Raw genomic sequence first — 23,192 nt, 5'->3', positions numbered from 1 at the left:
TGGACACCATGCTATGAGGATGAATGAAGCCTAGATTCAAAAGCTTTCTTTCCCCTCCCCTGTACTTAGAAGTGTCTGGGGGGAAGGAACACGACTCAGATCATGTCCTTAGAATGAGTTTAGATTTGGTACAGTTCGTTCCTCCTGTTAATTTAGCTCAGAAGAGGAGCACTTTGCAGCTTCCAAGAGAGCGTGCAATCCTGATCGCCAAGAGGATTATTTACAACTGCTCTTACATTAACATTTTCAGAGAGAGGCACTCTGGCTTAATGAGCAGAGCACTCCACTGGAACACTTCAGTAACGCCTTTCCTCATCATCCCCAGGGATGAAAGGTCAAGCGTCCAAAGGGAAATTTGATTTTATTTTTGTTTCATTCTCATATACCTTTGACTATCTTGTGCTAATTGACACTCTTTATGGGTGGCAAATTACTAAAAGGAAGACTGAAAAGTGAAATTCAAAGAAACAGTTTAGTAAAGCAAGTGTGGCCCAAGTTCAGGGCTCTAAGCAGTGGTTCTGTTGGTCCCCAAGTCTGAGGGTCTAGATATCAAGACAGAGTGACTTATGGGAAATTCTGACATTGACAGGAGGCCTGTATAATGAGAGGGAATACAGAGCTGCAGGACACTCACCAGTAGTGACCAATGGTGACACAGGACTTCTCCAAGGCAGCTGTACTTGGGTTCTTCATGATCAATCAGTTTTGGATCCACATTCACACCCAAAGGGGAAGGTTCAAGCTGTTCTTGCTTGTGTCCCTTAGAAATAAGAATTAATGGACCTCCCAGAATGTCAGGGTCTTAGAGAGTTGCTATGGGTTCAGCATAGACTCCTATGTGATTGGGAGCCTGACTTTCTGGGAGGCCCAAATGCTGGCTGTTTTGGGGAACTGCAAGTGAATGAGAGTGAACAGACAGTGAATGAGAGAGGACAATGGGGCAATCCAGGTCCCGTGGATGGCCATGGAGCCACTAATGTAGAACTTACTTTAGTTATGCAGGGGTCTGTTGGCTTCAGACTTGATTTATCAGGTCATGTGCCAACCAACCAGCTACCATAAAATCTCTTGATTCCTTCGCACCCTTTCCAAGCTTTGCTCCATGTCTTAGGTGCACTTAGCCTTTGCATTCCTAGTGTCACTGGCAGTGTGAAGCAAATGCATGAGAGTGGACAATGAGAGAGAGAGAGAGAGAGAGAGAGAGAGAGAGAGAGAGAGAGAGAACGCCATAGCATTGTTCTCTATTTTCTGCCTCCTGTGCAGTCTGCCATAACCACATCTCCTTTTGAATCTCAGTCACCTCCGAGAGGCTCCCCCCTCAGCAATCTCTTCTCCCTCTGGGTCTTCTTTATTGACTCTAGCTTCTTCTGGGAGGTTCCAGGCTTTGGTTACCTGTATCTGACATGGTCCTTTCAACTCTAGTTGTGGTAACGCCTTTCTGCTGTTACCTTCCCATATCCTAACTTGGATCTAAGGTCTTCCATCATTTTAAATAAGGACTTTCTTCTATTAAATGACCTCTGTTTGAAAGACTTAGAGTGGTGTATTTCTCTAACTAGACCAACCAAGCAGATGAACGGATAAAGAAAATGTGGTATTTACACACAGTGGAGTACTACTTTGTCATACACAAAGACAAAGTTTACTCATTTATAGGAAAACGATGCACTTGAGATCACAATGCTGAGCAAAGTAAATCAGATACAGAAACTTAAATATTGAATGGTTTCTTTTATATGAGAAAATCAATATAAATAAAGAGTAAATAATAGAAAGTAGGGAGCTAGATCTGTCACAGATGGTGTCTCGGTTACTTTTCACTTGTCACTGGGACAAATACCCAACACACAAAATAAAGGAAAGAAAGGTTGATTTAACTCACAGTTAGTGGAGGTTTCAGTCCATACTCTGCTGGCTCCAAGGCAGATGGCAGCAGTTCATGGTGGCAGAACACAACGAAGAGCAGAAGAGGAGCAGCAGCTGTGGCATCCATCAAGCCTCTGTCTCTTTCTTCCATGCCAACTGCGAGACAGTGAGCTCCTCCGAGATAGTGGTGGCAGCTGCTGCAAAGATCCACGTTCCCCTGAGCCGGCGTAGCTGCACTGACCAAGCTCCTCCAAGGAAGTGGCACTCACAGTCCTTCCTCAACCCCTCTGTGTACCCACTTTGTGCTGAGTCAGTCTGGGGCGGGTTCTCCACGCCCTAAGGCAGGCCCTCCATGCCCTAGAGTGTCCCAGGACGTGGGGAGCTGATCCAGCCACGTTGACACAACCACCACAGATGGAAAGGGGTTCAAGAGATGAAGGGAGATGGAGACAGAAGTAGGGGTAGGCCTGAAAAAGGAACGAAGATGTGTCGTGTACATCTACTAACTCTGCACAAGGAATGTAAACATGCACTGCAGACATGTATGAATAAAAAGTAAACAAAAACAAAATTTTAAAAATTGCAGTAGAAACCACTGGACTGTTGAAGTGTTTCCTTTCTCCTAGTCCACATCTCTTCTTCTCCTCGACTGCAAATATTTCCCCTTTCCATCCATATAAATGCACAACTTTGGTTCTTTGGTCCATCTCCACCAACTCGAACTTCTGGGAGGATTCTGATGCTCTAGAGTCATCATCTCCTTCCTCTGAAATCTGTATTTTTATCTTAAAATTGACAGAGGTGTCATTTGAAATACAGTCCAGGAAAAGGGACCACGTAAGTCACATGAAATTATAGATTCGCATTGTCATCCCTTCTTCTTCCCTGCTGCCTGAGTTATCCACCTTTTCTACTATGCCACCCCTTTCTCCTTTTTGACCATCAGGTCATCTGGCAGCAGTGACAACTGCCAGTGCGTGGTATGATGTTTACAACACTGTATGCTCTCAACAAAGAAATGTAGTCATGACCTCTACCTCCGTGAGTCCACCTATGTTCTGCGATACTTAAATGAAAACTAGAAACTAGGGATCCTCATGAATACAAGCAGGGGCTTGTGAACACATTATACTCAGATGGCCTCAACAAACTTGGCCAAATTCTCACAGACGTCTAGCTTCATGTGGCTATGATACTTTTCTGATGGGAGGAATTAAAACTGTTCACAGCAAAAGCGCTGTCATAGGACTCCGAGGTCCGGGGCAATGCTGCAAAGAGGCTGAGTTTCCATTCTTCACCATGACAGCAATTAGCTGTGTGATGACAGGCACGACTCATCTTCCCGGGATCAGCTTTGCATATGCAAATGAGAGAATTAGATGAGATAATCTTGGAGAGTTCAGAAACAGAAAATCATAACTGTACAGTAAAATGGTTGTGTTCTGCTTAATACTTTCTTCCTGCTTTAGTTTTTTTTTCCTTGAGAACAGAAAAGATCATCCTGAGCATACACAAATGCACTTTATCTGCCCCCGCCCCAAGGCTCCCATGCGTTGCCCTTCATGTTTTGACCAGTGGGTGCACACTTACGTATCTTCACCGTAAGAGCGGTTGACTCCAGAAATGGGAGAAAAGACTGAGAGAGCATTAGACTCTGGGGACCACTCCCCAGCCAGGGGCTGGAAGAGGCCTCTGCCCACTTAGTGCCTGCCCAGCTGGCTGCTATTTTAGCAGTGAGGCGTGGGCTCCTGTGTCCTCACGCTCCTTCCCACTCCCCTACCTTCTTCCTGCATAAGTACTCTGAAAGCTTTATAAGACATGCACTTGGATTCAGCAATTAGCCTCCTTTTTCAAGTCTTTATTGAGACAGTGTTTCCTCAGGAAAACTTCTGATTCCTACACTTAACCTACATTGGATTCTATTTCTACAGTTCTTTCTACTCTCTTCAGTGGGCTGGGTTTACATCCTGTCTTTGCCACATAAGGACTCCCAAAAGTTACTTAAGCTTCTGTATTCTGCAGCTTTCCCACGGCTGAGAAAAAGTACCTAATATCCCAAACTTAAAGGAAGATGCATTTAACTGGGCTCCTGCTTTCAGAGGCTTTAGTTTGTGCTCAGCTGACTTTAAGGCAAGCAGAGCACAGTGGAAGCGGGTGGTGGGGGAAAGTCTCTCACTTTACAAAGACCAGGAAGCAGGGTTTGGAGGAAAAGCACCAGGGCAAGATGCAGAGCATTATCTCAAACATGCATTTACAGGCTCATCCTTGAGGACTGGAATGATAATGACACCACCACACTGTCTCATCACCATGGTACTGCTAACATTTCTCCACTGCTGTGGAGACAATAAACTCATCACCAAATGCCTGGCCTCTTAGCCTTAGTAGGCCTGGATAGCTACTACTTTGTAACTTTGTAACCCTGTCCGGCATCCTCCTTAATTTGCAGGTTAAGCAAACAAATTCTTCTCAAGGATATAGTTAGACACAGAATCCAGACTAGATACTGGTCTCCTAAGAAGGCTCATTCTGGGAAATTTAAATAAAGAGATGTGGTCTACCAGAGTGTGTTCTTCCGATACAGGAAAGCTTTCCCCTTTTCCCTTTTGTATGAGAACATCATTACTATAACGGACTTTTAATAAAGCTATCCTAAGGCAAGAAAGTGAAACAAGAGGCATATACTCTAAGGGTATGCTCCTAGTAACATTCCTAGCGGAACATTCAGCTAGGGGTTCCAGCAGATTAATTCACCTGAGTGTAACTCCCCCATAACCCAATCACCTCTCCAGGTGTCTCTTAATTTAGACAAGGTGACAAATAAGATTAACACATATATTCATGACATTTAATATGGAATGATAGTATGTACTTAAACGCTAAAGGTAGTGCTTGATATTTGGTAAGTGCTTCATAATGTGGTTTGTTCTTATTATTATGATTGCCATTAACAGTAGTGACTTAACAGTTGTATGTCTCCACTAGAAGATTAATCCACAAGAGGGTAATGAGGGTACCTATGTGTCTTGGGCACTATCAGTTACCAAACTCTTAAAGTATACTCTCTGACACAAAACAGTTGCTCAGCAAACAATCTATGATTCTCTATGATCTCCTCCCAGAATGCACGCTCTCTCTGGAGAATCCATCACCTATGTTACCCATTTGTGCTAAGTGAGTGAGACCGGGCCGGCCCCTGAAAAAGAAGGAAATATAAAGGGGGAAATATGGGAGGTCTAGCGTGTATGGGGAACAGGCCTGTTTGCTGTGCCAAAGCTTTCCATCACTAGCTCGTTATCTGCGAGACCAGAGAGTGCTTAAAGAAAAGATGAGCGTGTTCTAAAAAATAAACTTTCACTAACTCTGAGGTTTTCCTTAGCAGGACCCATATGTGGTGATTTTGCTGGGTGGCATACTTTATGTCAAGAGCTGTGGCTGTAATTCATAGACTTGAATCTCAGTGCTGCTTCTGCTCGTAGGAGTCGTTCTTCCGTAAGATTTTTATGCTGTGGAGAAAGATATATTTGTCCAGCTCAGTGCTTCCATTTCCATCTTCCGTAATGCTGTACCCATATACTGAGACCATGAGTTCTTCATCTCCAACAGTGTGGCATCTTTGATTGCTTTTGAACATAGTGTGATAATAATTAATGTGACTTTTTTCACATGTGAAGTATTTTATTGCCCAGTATATCTTTTAATCATTAAAGTAACCCTAGAGGATAGGAAAGCTAAGTATTAGTGTCACCTCCATTTTAGAGATGATCAAATTAAGATTAAAAGATTAGCACATCTAAGTTCACACTCCAAATTCTTCATACCTTCTTTCCTATGGTTCTTTTTTATTTCCTTTATAGATGGAGTCCTTACAAAGTTTTCAAAAACTTTGGGCTTTCAAAAGTCAGAGTTTAGTGCATGTGTTCTTTTTTTCAATTCTTGTATTTTTTAATCCCAATTTTTATCCAGATATAGTTACAATAAAATCGTTGTCCTTGGAACTTAAAATCAGTGAAGTATATAGCATCTAACACTGTATTTTAGCACACCATCTAGAAAAGAATTGAAACAAAATTCACCAAAACGAGATTGAAATATTATGTTCAATCTTAAAGATGATACCAGTTATTATTGTGAAATGAGCCATAGTTTTATACAAAGAGAAATTTAGAGAGAATAGATGCTAGTCACATTCATCTTTTTCCTTTTCTATTTCCAAAATTTCTGATAATCTTTAATGCTCTTTTACTTGTTAAGCTAATTGAATCAAAGTTCTGTCCCATTGTCCTAAGCCAGGTCATTACATGTTCCCTTTTCTGAAGGCTAGGATGACAAATACAGATGACATTTTTCATTATTGTTTGTTTTGTTTTCAGTTTGATTATTGTATCAAGAAATATCCAGGCCAGGGTCAGGGAGATAGCTCAGTAGAATAAGTGCCTGCCTGGCAAGCACAGGTCCTGAGTTCAATCCTTGGTACTACCAAAAAAAAAAAAAAAAAAAAAAAAAAAAAAAAAAAAAAAAGAAAAGAAAGAAAAGGAAAGGAAAGGGAATAAATAAAAAAGAAATATCCAGACCAGCCAAAAACTCAGCAGATTAAAGCAGCTGCAAGCAGGCACACAGGGCAGGGGTTTGATCCCCAGGTTTGCTGTGCCAGCCTCACCACTGAGGTGGGCTGAGACAGCAATTGAGACTGAGTGTGGTGGCACACACCTATAATCCCAGCTCTTGGGAGGCTTTAAACAGGCAAATCACTATAATTCTCATCTGGTAGTGGGACCCTGAACACCCTCTAGACAGTTCCCTAAAATACAAAAAAAAAAAAAAAAAAAAAAAAAAGAAAGAAAGAAAGAAAGAAAGAAAGAAAGAAGAAAAAAAAAGAAATATCCAAAATCACTAACTGAATAAAAACCTAAAACTTATGATAAGCCGAATGCAAATCAGTATATACAATTATATGTAAATCAGTAACTCTTATAAATTAAAACAAGTCATCTTGGTGCAAGAACTAAAGATTGACTTTTGTATCAGCAAAGTGAAAAATCAGACAAAATACTAAAATGCTTTCATATAGATGCATATATACTGGGGAGAGGGTAAGCAACGGGAGCGAATGCTGAAACAAATGAGACGAAGTGTACACAGTGGGTAGATTTAGATACACAGAATATAAGAGCTGTGATTGTATGCTCCTAGCTCTTCTCTGTTGGAAAATACATGCAAATGTGACAGAAAACTTAGAAATAAAAATTGTTCCATCGGTAAGGCAGTCATTTGATGGAATTGTAAAGAGAAAGAAATCCAACTTTTCAAAACAAGCAGCCAAAGCTCTTATTTCCTAGTCATCAGCTATTTTTGAGCATTTCGCAACTAAAGTTCTGCCTCACTTTTTTTCTTTTTTTAAAGTATCAGGTGAAAATTGAAGAGGATAAAACTGGGATATTCTCCATAAGCCTAACTTTACCACTTAAGGGACAGTAAGCAGTTGACAAGTTTTGACACCACATTTTCATGAAACAAAAATATGTTTTTTTTTCTCAAGAATGGCTGTAAATTACATCCTTCTAGTCAGTCCCAAAGAGTGGGAATTCACATTAAAAAAAACAACAACAACTTGCTAATTCTCGAGCTTGTCCACGTCCCACTTGACATTTTGACACAGGAACACTGGGGATGGCTGGATAGTAAAATATTTCCCAAAATTACAAAATATTTTAAGGCTGATAACAGACTTACCCTCTTATCTGTTGATTACACATAGTTTTGTGCTCTTCTGGTATGCTCTGAACATCTGCCTTTATGTAATCTAAGTGGCTTCTTCTGTTTTCTCCGGCCCTTTTAAGCCCAGGATTTAGAATGCAGCATGACTCTGTTCATGAACGCACAGAATCCAGAGCAGATCCAAGAAAAGAGACCAGACATGAAGTCAGGCCAAGTTATGCTTGCCAGACCTGTTGCCGGTCCTCAGTCTGTCTACCGTGGGCAGTGGGCACTTCACAACAGATTTAGCATTTGTCCTGTATTATCTCCTTTTATCCCCTTGGTATCTCACTGAGACAGACTCCTTTTTATAGCATAATGTATTTGTTACTAAACACACATTGACTATTTCTACAGTAATACAAGGGATGTAAATAGTAAACAACACCAAACAGGAAATCTTTGAGTTTAACTGACTTCCTGAGAAAAATGACAAGAGATACTCACCCTGGTGCCTTTGAAAGGGCAGGCTTTTGCCTTCCTGAATTCTCAACATATGTAGCAGTACTGGAGCCTAGCCATTCTTCTATGAAAGAACATTCTGGTACATTGGTCATTGGAGTGTTTGTAGAACAACGTAACAATATGAGTGAGTGGTTTTGATACTGCTCATAGCCTTTAACCAATAATTACACCCTCCTAAGTATAGAATTAAAAAAAAAAATAGGTAAAGAGATGTTTTATTAGTAAAATGCAGGAGAAGGCCAGCCAGGCCTATATTTTCATTGTATCTCTTAGGTGCACAAATTAGAGGCTGTTATTATTCTAACTGGCCAACTTTTACTTCAGATTTACCTACATATTTATTTTATTGTTCTTTCCTGCAACTCAAGTGCTTCTTCTCGAATCAGATTCCTTAGTGAGAATCTGCTGGCCAACTTACTTGCTAATCTTTATTTGTCTCTTTTTTGGGGGGCTGCAACAGGAAAAATCAATGACCATATTCATTGATAATATTTTTATACTGTCCCAGTTCTTGAAAGGTATTTGTATAGGACATAGAATTCTAGGATGATATTTATTCTCAGCAAGTAAGGACATTATTCTACTGATTTTTTTTTGGTTCATTTACTGCTGTGGAAAGTCAGCTTTTACTATTACTCACTTAATTATCAATAATCATTTGTTCCATCTTTAAAGAGCTTATCTTTCTCTTTAAAAGTTTTTCTGTTCTGATCTCAGTGTACTTTCTAAACTTGAAGACAGGTATCTTTTATCAGTTCTGCAACATTCTGGAATATTTCTCTTTTTAATTTCTGTGCTACATCCTGAATAATTGATTCACACTTTTCTTCCTTTTTTCAGTTATATTTAAACAACTTTTTAGTTGTCTGTATAACAACAGCACTATCATTTGGGAGTGTGTCAGGGTTTTCTGAGCGCTCTTACATACACACTCTCAGTCTCACTAAAGTAAGATAGGGCCTGTGCCCATTTTTTTTTTTTTAACCATTTCCTCAAGTAATCCCGACAGCCACCAATATTTGAGAATTATTTTATAGAGTTTGATTACTAAAGTTTTCTCCTCCTCTTTTTCAAATTTTCTGTCATTTTTGATAGTTCTGGGTCATAATTCTAATTCCTTCCTTTATTCTTCAAATCTCTTAAAGACAAATATTTTTTATTCTCCATCTCATCATCATCTGCAGCTCTGTTTTGTTGGATTGTTATTATTTTGCTGATAGATACTATTTTTATTTTCACCTTGAAATTTAAATATCTGGAGCTCACAGAAGTAAATGATGTGCCAAATGTGGGTAGTGGGATTGAAACTTGGATAAAATTCTGACTTCATTGTCTCACTAAGCTTGACTTATGTGCTCTTATAAATTAAATTGATCACTACTTCTTTCTCCTGAGAAGTCTTGATATTGAGATACTATCATTTCCCTCATGGGTAATTTGTTACATACTTTATATACCTATTTATTCTTATTTATTTATTTTGAGGGACCTGGGATTGAACTCAGGACACTGCGCTTGCCAGGCAAGCATTTATTCTACTGAGCTATCTCCCCAGCCCCATACTCTTATTTATAAAGAATGTATCAGCAACTACTATAAGTTTTGTGAGCCCAGTAATTTCATTCGCAAGAACTTCTCAAGGCTATCAGGGAACTACTCGATTCTCACCATGTTACTTCTTGTGGAAATGCTGAAGTGACTTCTGAATCATCAGAGACTGAGTTTAACACTTGTGCAAAAGCTGGTAGTCCATAGTACCTGTGATTTGTGGCAATGTTTAATCTAGGCAGGGTGAAATTATATAGCAGTACTCTTAATCTAAAGTTGAGATGCCCTGAGGACTGTATTGATAGATTTCAGGATAATTGTGATTTTTCATGGGAACGATTCTACTTTCATTTCCACACAACTTTTAATGACATGTAGCACTGTCTTCCATTACAAATGTAAAAATGAATCACAGCGTTTCTGGCAATGACTTTGACTTTGCTGCCAACAGATATTTATGACCACATCAGTTGTTACTGATATCTCAACATGTCATTCATAGTCATCATTAAGGTGAGATTGTGATGATTAGCTCCCTGGAGATGAGACCGCTCTTCATATGTTAACAAAGAAGTGGATGATTGCTGTGTTGCCTGTTTGCTTTTAAGAGAGGCCAAAGGGGGGTTGGATATGGTAATAAAAATATACACATGCTTAAAAATATTGCATCAAACCCAGTGCTCTGTACAAATAATAGGCACTAGTAAAAATATATTTTAAAATTAATAAAAACATTTTATAATAGTATTTCAATACTTAGCGTAATAATATTTTTTAACATAACTGGCTTAATGTTCTGTTATGAACATATCATATAGTATGCTTTAAAAGATGTAAGAAATGAATCACAGGCTATGCCAGAATGTGCCATGACAGAAAAACAGATGAATATCCTGTTTTCTATCAAAATTCCTACTAGAGCTCTGGTGGAATTCCCTGGGTTAACCAATGACTGCTTTTGAGTTCCTGGGGCACTTTAGAAACTTGGAGAAAGTCTTTAAATCCTAGAATAAGATAATTATGAGAGATCACCAAGTATACCCCCACCTAGTGCTTCCCAATCAGAAGAAGGAAACCCACTCCATCACCCCCAGCGGCTTCCAGCATCCAATCTCTGAGCAGCTCTATCGCTTGTTTTCCTGCCTACTCAATTTTCATGGAAGTGGCGCTTTTGGCAGTGACTGCAGTGTGACCGCAGTGCTCAGGGGAACAGGGCCTGTGTCGGCAGGCCACGGGGGTGGACTGGAGCCAAGACTTTTGTGATTCCCTCCACCCTCACTTTCCTGTGGAAACAGCTCAGGGGACTCTGCTGGAGGGTTGATCAACCTGCTTATTTGCTTTGCTGGAAATTCAAGTTGTCCTTTTATGTGTCATTTTCTCTAATTTCATTTTATTTAATCCTTTATTTTCCAGCAGGCAGCTTCTGGTCCACACCTACAAAGGTGGTACCAGGTGTGTGCATATTTTTCTGATATTAACAATGCATCATCGACTCTAGGAAATAAAGCAAACAAACTTAGTGGTGTTAGATTACCTCTTATACTACATGACTGGGTTTGCTTTTTTCCCCTTTATTTTTTAATTGTTTGTTTTATGTTCTTTAAAGTTTCTCCAGTCAAAATATATTTTAGCTGTGTTTTCATGTCAACTGATGATTTAATACACTTATTAAATGGTTTAATTTCCAAGTCTCTGGAGAGTAAAGATCAAGTTGATGTGGCATCCAGGTCTGAATATCCAACTACTTTTAACTTACACTCAACCAATGACAGTGTAGAGTATAATTTCATTTACACTGACTTCTTTGAAGTTCTTTTATCAAGTATCAGTCTGGTCCACTTGTAAGTTTAACATATGTTTTAGAAATCTAGTTGTAGAGTTAAAGATGTAGCTCAGTGGTAGAGTGCTTGCCTAGCATGCATAAGGCCCTGGGTTCAATCCCCAGTTTCCATGGGGAGGGAGGAATTTAGTTGAAAAAAAAAAAAAAGTAGGATAGGTTTATATAATAGTTTTGTTGTTGCTTGTTGAGGTACTGGAGGGCATTCACACTGAACTACATCAGCAGGCCCCTTTTTATCTTGAGATAAGGTCTTTTCAAGATTTAAAGCCATTATCTTGTCTAGATAACACACAAAGACAACGTTTGAAAACATCTTGGACAAGGACTACAGAGGGAAATCTTAACTTTTTGATTGCACTGTTGGCTGGGGAGGCCAATGGACTGCCATGTCTTAGAAGTAGCAGAAGACTTGGTATGGTCTTGGGCTATCCGCGATGTCCATGATTGGTGGTTAGAACTCCAGCGCATGCCCCATTCTACCAGCTTGTTATTAAATAGGCTACACAGCTATTTGCTTTTCCTTGAGGAAAAGAAAATACAATCAATCCCTTATTCTTTCCTGGATACTTGGAAGTCCATCCCCCTTTATTCTAACTTAAATGATTAGCTGAGTAGAATTTATGTTTGGATTCACGACACAGTGTGTGAATTTTTTTTTACAACAGCTTTGCCCTCCTAATTATTTCAGCCTGAAAAATTGGAAAAGGAACTTGCCTTATGTAGATGGCAGTGTGAGGGGGTCCAGAAGCAGGTCAGGTGGTGGAATATAAGGGCAATCTGTACAAAACTTCTGTGCTCTGTGGATTGCCAGGAGGCTGGGTGGCTGAATGGGAAAGCAGAGGATAAGTACTAAAAAGTGTATCATTATTGTCTGTGTTAGATTTCTAGCACTTCCTTTAAAATGTGGCATGAGCTAGATGTTTTAAAAAGCAAGAAAATGTTGCCTCACAGTTCTAGAATTAGATGCTTAAAATCAAAGAGTCCATAGTTGGTTTGTTTGAAGGTTTTAATGGAGAATCTGTCCCATGTCTCTCTTGTAGTTTGTAGTAATTTAGGTTCATCTTGGCTTGTAGGAGGTAATCATATATGTCTTCATAGCAGGTATCTAGCTCTATGTCCCAATGGTCGCTTTTTATGGGAACACAGTCATAGTCAATTTTAACTGTATCATCCAGAAAGGCCATATTTCCAAATAAGGTTACATTCACATTACTGGGGCATCAGACTTTTAATAACTTTTGGGAGTATACAGTTCAATGCCTTATAATACTGCTTTGGAAACTCTCTGAAGAAGGTCATTTATAGTGGTTTGAAAAAATATATATGAATTACCTCATTTACTTTTAGTATGTGTATTTATGTTGAGTGCCTTATTTAGATAATAAGATGCCAAAATAATTCATTATGCATTTCTTTTTCTATAAATAATAAATACTTTTTTATTATTCCTGCATTGCTCAGGGGATACAATGCCCTGTTCTGTCTTCATAGGACTTGTCATTTTTCTGAATGCTATTGTACCTCTCTTATTTGTAAACATTAGTTTCTCTCTCTCTCTCTCTCTCTCTCTCTCTCTCTCTCTCTCTCTCTCCCTCTTTATGGAAATAAGTTAAGAGATAGATGAAAGAGTTTTCTTTTGTATACAAAGTACACTTATGAGGGCTTGCTCTTTGTGAAATTTAATTTCCCAAGATCACTCCTTTTAGGGGCTGGAGAGATGGCTCAGTGGTCTAAAGCACCTACTTGGAACTAGCTTGGCAAAGCATCAGGGACTGCGGTTCAATCCCCCACCACCACATGCCAGCCAGCCCCGTCCCCTGGTGGGCTGAGCTGGCCACACACACACACACCCCTCTCTCTCTCTCTCTCTCTCTCTCTCTCTCTCTCTCTCTCTCTCTCTCTCTCTCTCTCTCAAATAAATAAAAAAAATTAAAAAAAAAAAGATCACTCCTTTTAAACATTCCATGCTTATATCCTAAGTTTATAGATTTCACTCTCCAAAACAGAAACTTCAGTGGTTGGTTGAGTTATATAAGAGAAGTAGATAATTTTCAAATTTAAAAATCCAGCACACACCACAGTTCTCCAGTTCTTTCTGTGAAGAAAACCTAGGGAAACTTTGGGTGACCCTCCAGCTCTGTCAAATGTCTGGAAAAATACTGACCTAGAAAAGAAGTGTATAACAAGTCACATTTTCCCCACTACTTAAGGAAAAAGTGTGGTGTTAATTTTTTTCTTGATCTCTTCAAGTGTAAATATATGACTCACCCAGAAGATCCTATGTATTAAGGTGAAGGCTTGGAGAGAGGTCACAATTGAGTACAGCGAGTAAGTGCTTGTCTTCAGATATTAATTCCACAAGAAAATGACATTTCCTAAGCAACATGGCATAAAAAAACAGTAGGGAACTCAATATAAGTAAAATATCATGTCATTTTGGAAGAAATATTATTATGACAAAACATTCATTTTTTCCTAAATAGTAATGTAATTATATTAGGCCTTAATACCGAAGAACATGCATGTTAGAACTGGTTCCAATCAACTCCAAATATTATGTGGAAATTAACTTTTCAAAATAAATTTGTTCATGGCAAATTCTTCCCCATATTACATGGGAAATCACAAGAAGTGCTCCAGCTGGGTTGGTTTCTTCCACTCAAGTTGTCACTTTTAGACTTACTGCAGAGACCCAGCTACATAAAAACAGGAGTTTGCCGGGCACAAAAGGGATCTCATCACGTGTCCTCTGCTCTGCTGAGCCCTGCCCAGCTCAAGGAGGACAAAGGTAGGATCTGTCCCCAAGAAGTAGCTCATTTCAGGCCTACACTATCTAAAACAAGGGTTCTTCCATTTTCTTTTTCTCTAGGCTTCAGAAACTGGGAGAGAAACATGAATAACAGCTTCAGAAAATATGAACAGGCTACCTACCTAGTACAGGAGGCAGAAATATAACTTAATATGTGAAGCAGGTGAATGGACACACTTAGAAGCAACCCAAATCACTGCAGGACAGGCAGGGATAATTGAAGAATGACAGTACTTTTTCTTTGCCATGAAATTTCTACTTCTACAACTTTACTACTATGCCCTTGTGCTTTTCCTTCTGCCTATGCTATTAGTACAACCTTCTGTGTTTTCCTCAAGTGGCTTTCCAAAATTACTGTGGCCAGAACTCCCACTAACAGTGGTCTTCACCAGTATAAAACAAAACAGCATGTACCTTTTATATTTTATAATTTCTGAGTTATTTTATTTGCTTGGGAATTACCTCAGAAGCTTTATATTAATCTCCAACCTGCAGGAAAGAAGCTAGCTTATGATTAATTTATCCTATCATGATGATAAGCTCTGAGCTTTGCACATAGGACATGCTCAGAATTTATCATAAAAGATTTTTTACATTCAAGTCATTCCAGCAGTTTAAGAGTCATAACACTAAGTGTGGCACCCAACTCACTGGTCCCTTCATAAAGTGGAAAAACCTTACCTGATGTATACATGAAAATCAAGCATAATAAAAGTGGAATTCCTGTGACCTCGTCCTATTAGCCTTCTGTGTTTAGAGCTGGGGTGTAAGAGGGCTCTCAGGTTTTCCTTGGAAAGTTTTGTGTATACTGGTAGTGCCCTCTGGTGGATAGGAACAATTATTTGGTACCCCTCAACTCCTGAGTGTAGTGTTTCACCTGAAGAATGAAGTTGTACCTACTGCTATCCTATAGCACTTTCCCCCATCTCAGGATGAATAGAGTTTTCTTTCAAAGTGACTTGAGATGCTATGGTCTACAACAAAGGCCATTGCTCTGTGGTCTGTAAGAAATATCTCCGGTGAATTCAAGCAAAGTTATCAGTTTTCACCATTGCCTTCAAAGTCATGAAATTCCAATGTGGGGGCAATTTAGCTGTTGTGTTCAAACATCTGACTTGGATGTGTTCATGTAAATGGCTCAGAGCTGTGGACTCCGTGTCTGGCAAGCTGCTTTCAAGAAGGAAAGGAGAAATATGCATGTTTTTCCAATTAAAAACATGTGGTCCTTACTGCCTTGTTGAGGTTGGGTTTTCCTTTGCTTCACTCTGTTTTGAAGGTTGGTTTTCCTCTGTGAGATAAAGTAAGTTTGTGATAGAAAATGTTAAAAATGCGGAGGAAAGAGATCACCCACAGGTCACACCAAAGCCAGGACTGACTTGGGAGCTAGCTGCCTGGGGAGGGGCTCCCTCAAGCCTATTCAGCGGGAGCAAGCACTGATGGGCTGCGGGCAAGTGCATCATTAACCTCTCTACGCAGATGTTTTCTCCACTTAGGAAGGATGCTGATAATATTGCATTTGTGTGCTTTTCTTTTCTGTCTCAAATTAGGTATCATAGTTGCATAACAGTGATAACAGCTGCCACTTATTTAACACAGAATTCCAAAGCCTAACCCTAGAGTTCCCGTTTGCCCCCAGAAAAGTGATCCAACCCACACTCAAGTCTTCCCTATACTCCTCCACATCCTTGCCAGGATTTATCCTTGTAACAGTAACAACTACAGTTTATCTGGGTCTTATTACATAAAGTAATGCAGAGGTTAACTGTGTAGTCTGACTGAATTTCAGTTCTGTCTTTTACGCATCTTGGGTGAATACTTTAAAGTCTATGTTAGGTTTTTCCTTTTTGTAGAATAAATTTCCAGCCCCTAAGAGTTTCTAGGAGAAAATTCAGTCTCTAGAACAATTCTGGGGACCTAGAAAGAGACCTTGTAGGGCCAGGCAGATGGCTCAGTCGAATAAGTGCTTCCCTGGCAAGTGCAAGGGTCTGAGTTCAATCTCCAGTTCCACCAAAAAAAAAAAAAAAAAAAAAAGAAACAAAGAAAGAAAGAAACCCTGTAGATGACAGTTATTATTAATAATATATTTTGATGCTATACGAGATATAATATTGACCAACATACCGTACCATTCTTTATGATCACCATGCCATTTACTCCCTCAGTAATGGGGTAGTTAGATATTCTTTATCTCACCATCAGACAAAAATAACACAATGGAGAATTCCAGTGACTCACCTGAGTCACGTGGGAAGTTATACTGCTCAGACTAAATATGAGCTCAGACCGGACGGTCTATCAAGTTTGAGATTGCTGTCTTTATTTTGGATGTAGTGAGTTCAATTATTTTTTAAAAATTTGTATTGAAGTATAAGATATATAGAGAATAGGGGACTCAAGTCAACAATTTCTGACATTGCCAGTCAAGCAGAAGACCCAATACTATTATGGACTACTGGACTCTTTTAGAATATTTTGCTGAGTTTACACACCTATAATATTCAAATAATGGAGTTTAACAACAAAAAGGGGATACAGGGCCAGGGAGATGGCTCAGTGGAATAAGCGCTTCCCTGGCAAGCGCAAGGGCCTGAGTTCAATCCCCGGCTCTGCCAAAAAAAAAAAAAAAATGGGGATACAGATAAATGTCCATTTTGTATCTGTGTATTCAAATGGCTAGGATCGATATACAGTTACATTCTCTTAATGAATAGAGCGATTTGTTCTAATGGTGTTTGTAAATGGGATCTCATGTCTGCATCTTGTACAGCAATTAACCACTAGGAAGAATGTATGCAATGTGTTAATTACTGAAACTGTCCTACCAATTTGGTTTGAAACTGTCTCATTGCTATTTGTTTCTCAATAAATTTATGGGAAAAAAAAGATATATAGAGAAGTTCTGAGGACTAGCTCAGAAGTAGAGCGCTTGCCTGCATGTGTGAGGGTTCAATGGGTTCAATCCCAGCATCATATATATATTGAAAGTTGTCTGAATATTCACGAATAAAAATATCTGCAATATCACTGCCACTTTTCTACATACCTGTTGTGGTGGAAGCAAAAAGGAGACTTTGGCTCTCCACCTGTTGTTCCTAACTTGCGTTGATCCTTGCACCTCCCAATGGGTTTCACCAATCAGGAGCAGAATGAGAACATGGGTGTGACCCGGAAGAGTATCTTCCTCCCTAGCACCTCTCACCTTCCTCTGCTTCCCTGTTACCATGACATAATCAGCTTTTCTTCAGACTTTTCTATCATTTTTTTTCTCTTTTTGTTTTTTGGGGGGTGGTGGAAATTCTACAAGGTGTTCAGGGTCTCACTATTAGATCAGACTCGTAGTGATCTGCCTGTTTACAGCCTCCCAACTGCTGGGATTACAGGTACGTGCCGCCACCCCCGGTCTCAATTGCCGTCTCAGTGCACCCAGGGGCAGGGCTGGCACGGCAGGCCTGGGGATCAAACTTCCGGCCCCTGCGCCTGCTTGCAGCTGCTTTAATCCTCTGAGCTATTTGGCTGGCCCTCTTTCTATCATTTCCAATCAACCGACCACAGCCTGAAGCCTCTAAACATGTTGACCCACATAAATCTCTCCTCTTTTAAGTTGTGGGTATCAGACATTATGTCTCAGTGAGAAGGAAGATGGCTCAGACAGAGGCAAAAATTTTTGTGGTAAATAGACATATTAATATTGAATCTGGCATCTATGAATATTTTTCAAGACTTTTAAATGCTTATGAAATAGGTACCTTTAATTCAAGTGACCTCTAATTCAGTTCATGTCACCTCAGTGCTTCTGCCCCTGGCATCAATGGCTGGCTTATCAAGTCACTCAGATTATTTCCTATACAGGTTCCTGTGCCTACATAAATACAATTTTTCAGGGGTCCTTGAGTTTGATTCTTGAAGCAGTTGGCCCCGTATTCTTACTGACTGAAGAGGCTTGCTGCGGCAGACCAGTGCCAGCATTCCCTTTCATTTGTTGTTAGATTTTCAGTTCATGTTTCTTTTTCATTTCTACATTCTTTATCAACTCTTTTGTATTCCAGTTCCCATTTCCAAGATTCTGCACAATGGCAGTCTATTTATAGGCTTCGGACTGTGTCTCAGTCACTTGTTGTTGTGACAAAATACCCCATATTCACAACTTAATGCAAGAGAGTTTTATTTTGGCTCATGTTTTAGATGCTTCAGTCACTGCCTGGTCTGCCAGGTGCAGGCAAGAAGACATGAGAGCAGGGCCAGGGTGCAGGAAAGCTGCTCAGATGATAGCAGCCATGAGGCAGAGAGCCAAGAGAGAAGCTTCTGAGGGAGATACACTTCCAGGTCACTCAGTGACCTACATCTTCCCATGAGAGTCCACCTCCGCGTCTCAGCTCTCCCACCTCCACACGTCAGCTATAATGCTCGGGTAACCCAGTCACCTTCCAAACTCATGAGGCTTTGAGACCTAAACCAAAATAGAGTATATTTCTAGTCTATTACCCATAATTCACTTCTAATTTTTTTGAAACTTGTAATAGCCCTGGTTTCAGGAAATCACAGTCACTCTCTGGCTCAGTCTCTGGCTCTGTCTCCATCTCTCTTTCTCTCCCATTCTTTTTCTCTGGTTACTTGAGCTAATTCCACATACTCACTAGGCTGTGAGTCTGCTTCTACTCTTGCAGTGTTCTCCAAATAGAGATCTCAGAATCTGGTTGTTTCTCCTTGTTATTCTGCGGAAAACTGATGTACTTCCCCTGTGTTTTATGTTTCACATGCATTGATTACTATGATCCATCAGACTTCAGAGATGTGCTGCCCAGTTCCTGAAATTTCTCTATGAGTCTAGAGAAATAGTAGGATTAAGTCCAGTTTAAATTAAACATACGGGGAAGGAGCAGGCCTTCTCCTCTCCCCACCATGGCTCGTGCTTGTCCCCTGATATTCATGTATTCCAAAAAGGGGGTCATCTGACAAAAATGTCACCTTGCCTGCTGTATTCAAAGCTCTCATTTGACCAGATAGTGTGAATTTTGTTCACACCCACTTGTGGAAATACAATCAACAGCTGTATGCTGTCAGCAGATTAGCAGGTCATCAGACCAGTGCCAAGTCTTGGGGGACTGGCAGAGCTGTGGCTTGAATTCCCAGAGTTCGTGTTGGTGGGACCCACCTTTCTGACCAGGTGCCTTTGGGAATATGTTGGGGAGGCTGCATGTTTGCACCCACCAACACCTGGCACCATTGGCATGGCAGAGTGAACACAACCCGGAAGCGGTATGCCATCTGCTCGGCCTTGGCCACCTCTGCTTTGCCAGTGCTGGTTATGTCCAAAGGTCATCAAATTGAGGAAGTTTCTAAACTTCCTTTGGTGGTGGAAGGTGAAGTTGAAGGTTACAAGAAGACTAAGGAGACAGTTTTGCATCTGGAGAAACTTAAGGCCTGAAATGATATCAGAAAGGTCTATATCTCTCAGTGAATGAGGGCTGGCAAGGGCAAGATGAGAAACCACTATTGCATCCAGCGCAAGGGAACTTGCATCATCTATAATGAAGACAGTGGCATCATCAAGGCCTTCAGAAATATCCAGGGCATTACTCTGCTCAATGTAAGCAAACTGAATGTTTGAAACTTGCTCCTGGTGGGCATGTGGGGCATTTCTGCTTTTGGACTGAAAGTGCTTTCTGGAAGTTAGATGAGCTGTAGGACACTTGGCAGAAGCTGCTACCCTCAAGAGTCACTATAACCTGCCTATGCACAAGATGATCAATACAAATCTGAGTAGAATCTTGAAGAGTCCAGAGATCCAAAGAGCCCTCCGAGCACCATGCAAGAAGATTCATCAAGGAGTCCTGAAGAAGAATCCTTGAAGGACCTGAGAATCATGCATGCTGAAGCTGAACCCATATGCAAAGACCATGCGGCAGAATGGTCTTTGCCAGGCCAGGAATCACGAGATCCATGTGACTAAAGCAGCTGCACAGGCAGCCGGATTGGAAGAGAAGGAAGTTGCCAGCAAGAAGGCTGAGGAAGAGAAGGAAGGAAAAAAGGCTTCTGGTCCCAAGAAGCCTGTGAAGAAGCCTTTGGGGAAAAAGCCTGCAGCTCCCAAGAAACCAGCAGAAAAGAAACCTGCTGAAGAAAGGGAGCCTGCTACATAAACTTGCAAACTCTATGTGCCATACAAGTGCTATAAATTTGGACAGCTTATTTTGAATAAAGACCTGGTCAAGGAGGTAGTAAAAATAAACAAACAAACAAACAAACAAACAAATAAATAAATAAAACATCTGGGAACCAGGCATGGTGGCTGCATGCCTGTGATCCCAGCACTCTGGAAGGTTGAGACAGGAGTATTGCTGTGAGTTTGAGATCAGCCTGGGGGCCACAAAAATGAGCCCAAGGACAGCCTGAACTGCATAGGAAGACCCTGTCTAAAAAATAAACAAATAAACAAATCATCTATTTTCCAAATAGAAATCAAAACAGTGGTATTTTTTCTCAATGTATCAATGCATAAATGCTTACAGTAGACTTCCTAATTCATTCAGAAGTTGTCCTTAGTTTATGAACCTCGAGGAATATTTTCTTTGACATTGAACATTCCTAAAACAATTCATGTTTTACTAAAATTGATCTGAATTTGTGTACACAATTTCAGGTGCTAGCTGTATATGTGTACTTGCTTCCAAGAGTTTGGAGGTTTTTGCTTCCCTTTCAAAGTCATTGAAGGGTTTTAGGAATAGTGAAATTAGATCTTTAGTTTCTTGTAGAATTCAGCAGTGCATGAATCAGGGGCTGGGATTTTCTTTGTTAGGTTTTTAATTACTTCTTCAATTTCATTGACTACACTAGTTTATTTTGAATTTTCATATATTCTTGATTCAGCTTTGATAATTCATATGTATCTAGGAACCTGTCCCTTTCATCTGTATTTTCCATCTTAATAGCATACAGGTTCTCCAAGTAAGTATTGATGATCTTCAGGAATTCTGTAGAATCTATTGTGGTTTCACCCTTTTATTCTTAATTGCATAGAGTTGAGTTTTTTCTTTTCTTTTCTTTCAAATAAGATTCTTAGAGGTTTGTGAATTGTATTTAGTCTTTCAAAGAACCAACTCTTCATTGAATATCATTTTCTTGGTCTCCATATTGTTTTCTTACTCTCAGTTGCATTAGTTTCTGCTCTGATCTTTATAATTTTCTCCCTTATATGAACTTTGAGCTTAACTTTTTTTTTCTTGAAGTGTTAGGTTCAAGATTATGTTATTTATCTAAGCTCATTCTGTTTTGCTAATATGAGAATTCACCACTATAAGTCTCCTTCATAGTACTTTCATTATGACCCATAAGTTCCAATATATTTTATCAATATTATCATTTAATTGTAGATACTGTCTAATTTCTTCTTTATTTTCATCTGTGACCCACTGGTTTTTCAGGAGGTTGTTACTTAAATTTCCATATGTTTATGTAGTTTTTATTATTTATTTTGCCATTTGTTTCAAATTGGATTGCACTATGGCGTGACAATATCCATAGGAAAATTTCAATTCCTTTGCATTTTTTGAGCATATTCTATGAGCTAGCATGTGGTCAGTTTTGGAGAATATCCCATATGTTTCTGAGAAGAATGTGTGTTCTAATGTTGTGGGGTAGAACACTCTGTAGACATCTACTAATACCATATGTTCACAAGTTTGGTTCAGTTCTGATACTCCTTTGTTGATTTTCTTGTCTAGTTGATCTGTATATTTGTGACAGTGGGACACTGAGCCCCCACTATATTAGTGCTTATTTGATTTTTCATGCTCATAAATATTTGTTGTATATAATTGGATGTGCCTGTAGTTGATGCATATGCATTTATCATTATTATCATTTTTCTTGGAATTATCTTTTATTAAGTATGGCATGGCCTTCTGTGTCTCTCTTGATCAGTCTTGGCTTGAAGTACACTTTGACTGAAGTACACTTTGACTGGACATAGAATAACCGCCCCTGTTTTTTCAGGTTTTCTGTCCCATGGAGTATTGTTTTCCATCCTGTGACTTTCAGCCTATGAATTTATTTCTGAGGAAAATGTGTTCCTTGTATGTACCATATTTCTAGATCTTCTTTCTTGATCCATTCTGCCAGTCTGTTTCTTTTGACTAGTGAATTGAGACCTTTTATACTGATGGTTATAACTAACACGTATTGGTTTGCTCTTATCATATTATTTTCCTTTTGTTGGTTTTCTCTTTCTCCTCTGTCTAATTTCTTACTTTGATGGTGGATTCTTTCCATCATTTTTCTTGGAATTGGAGTTCTTTCAAAAATATCCTATAGAACATTTTGGAGAACTGGTTTCATATTCATGAATTTCTTCAATTGTACATAAATCTGCATTGGAGATTGTTTTCTTTCAGGACTTGAAATACTTCACTCCAAGATATCCTTAACTTAATGTTTTGTGTTGAGAAGTCTGCTGTGATTCTGGTGGGCTTTCTTTTAGAGGTGATTTAGTTTTTGTCTCTAACAGCTTATTGTGCTTAATTTCTAGAATTTTGGGTTTTTAAATTTTAAGTTTATTGGTATAATTTAAGCATACATAGTGACTACATTCATTACAGGGAATTTGTACCTGTGCATGATATATCTTGATTTCTCTTTTATCCCACTCCCATTCCCTCTTTTCAAACTCCCTTACCTTCCCAATTCATGTGTTATGTTTTCATTTTATCTTTCTTTTCTCACTGTTTTCTTTCCTGTCTTTCTTTGCTCCTCTCCCCTCACTAGTCCTCTCTTCTTTTGAAGTTTTTTTTTACTCTACAGTATCTTTGTACATTTTGCTTCTCATTTACATTTTCAGTTTCTCACACCAAAAAATTAATGTAATACTTACACACAGGTGTCAGATTTATTTTATTTATCAATATGGCCTCAAGT

The 23,192-nt window shown here is 39.4% G+C and overlaps 1 protein-coding gene and 1 pseudogene across 2 annotated transcripts in view; both read left to right on the top strand.

Moving 5' to 3' along the window:
• The window catches only part of Rerg (RAS like estrogen regulated growth inhibitor), a 122,230-nt gene that overhangs the window by 58,982 nt on the left and 40,056 nt on the right, over positions 1–23,192 (top strand). The window lies entirely within an intron of this gene.
• LOC105741438 lies at positions 19,185–20,422 on the top strand (annotated as a pseudogene).

Source organism: Octodon degus, unplaced genomic scaffold (genome assembly GCF_000260255.1).
Source record: "Octodon degus isolate 3935 unplaced genomic scaffold, OctDeg1.0 scaffold00012, whole genome shotgun sequence".
NCBI classification, from domain to species: Eukaryota; Metazoa; Chordata; class Mammalia; order Rodentia; family Octodontidae; genus Octodon; species Octodon degus.
The sequence above is the reverse complement of the archived record's forward strand: the minus strand, read 5'-3'. Positions and strand labels throughout refer to the sequence as shown.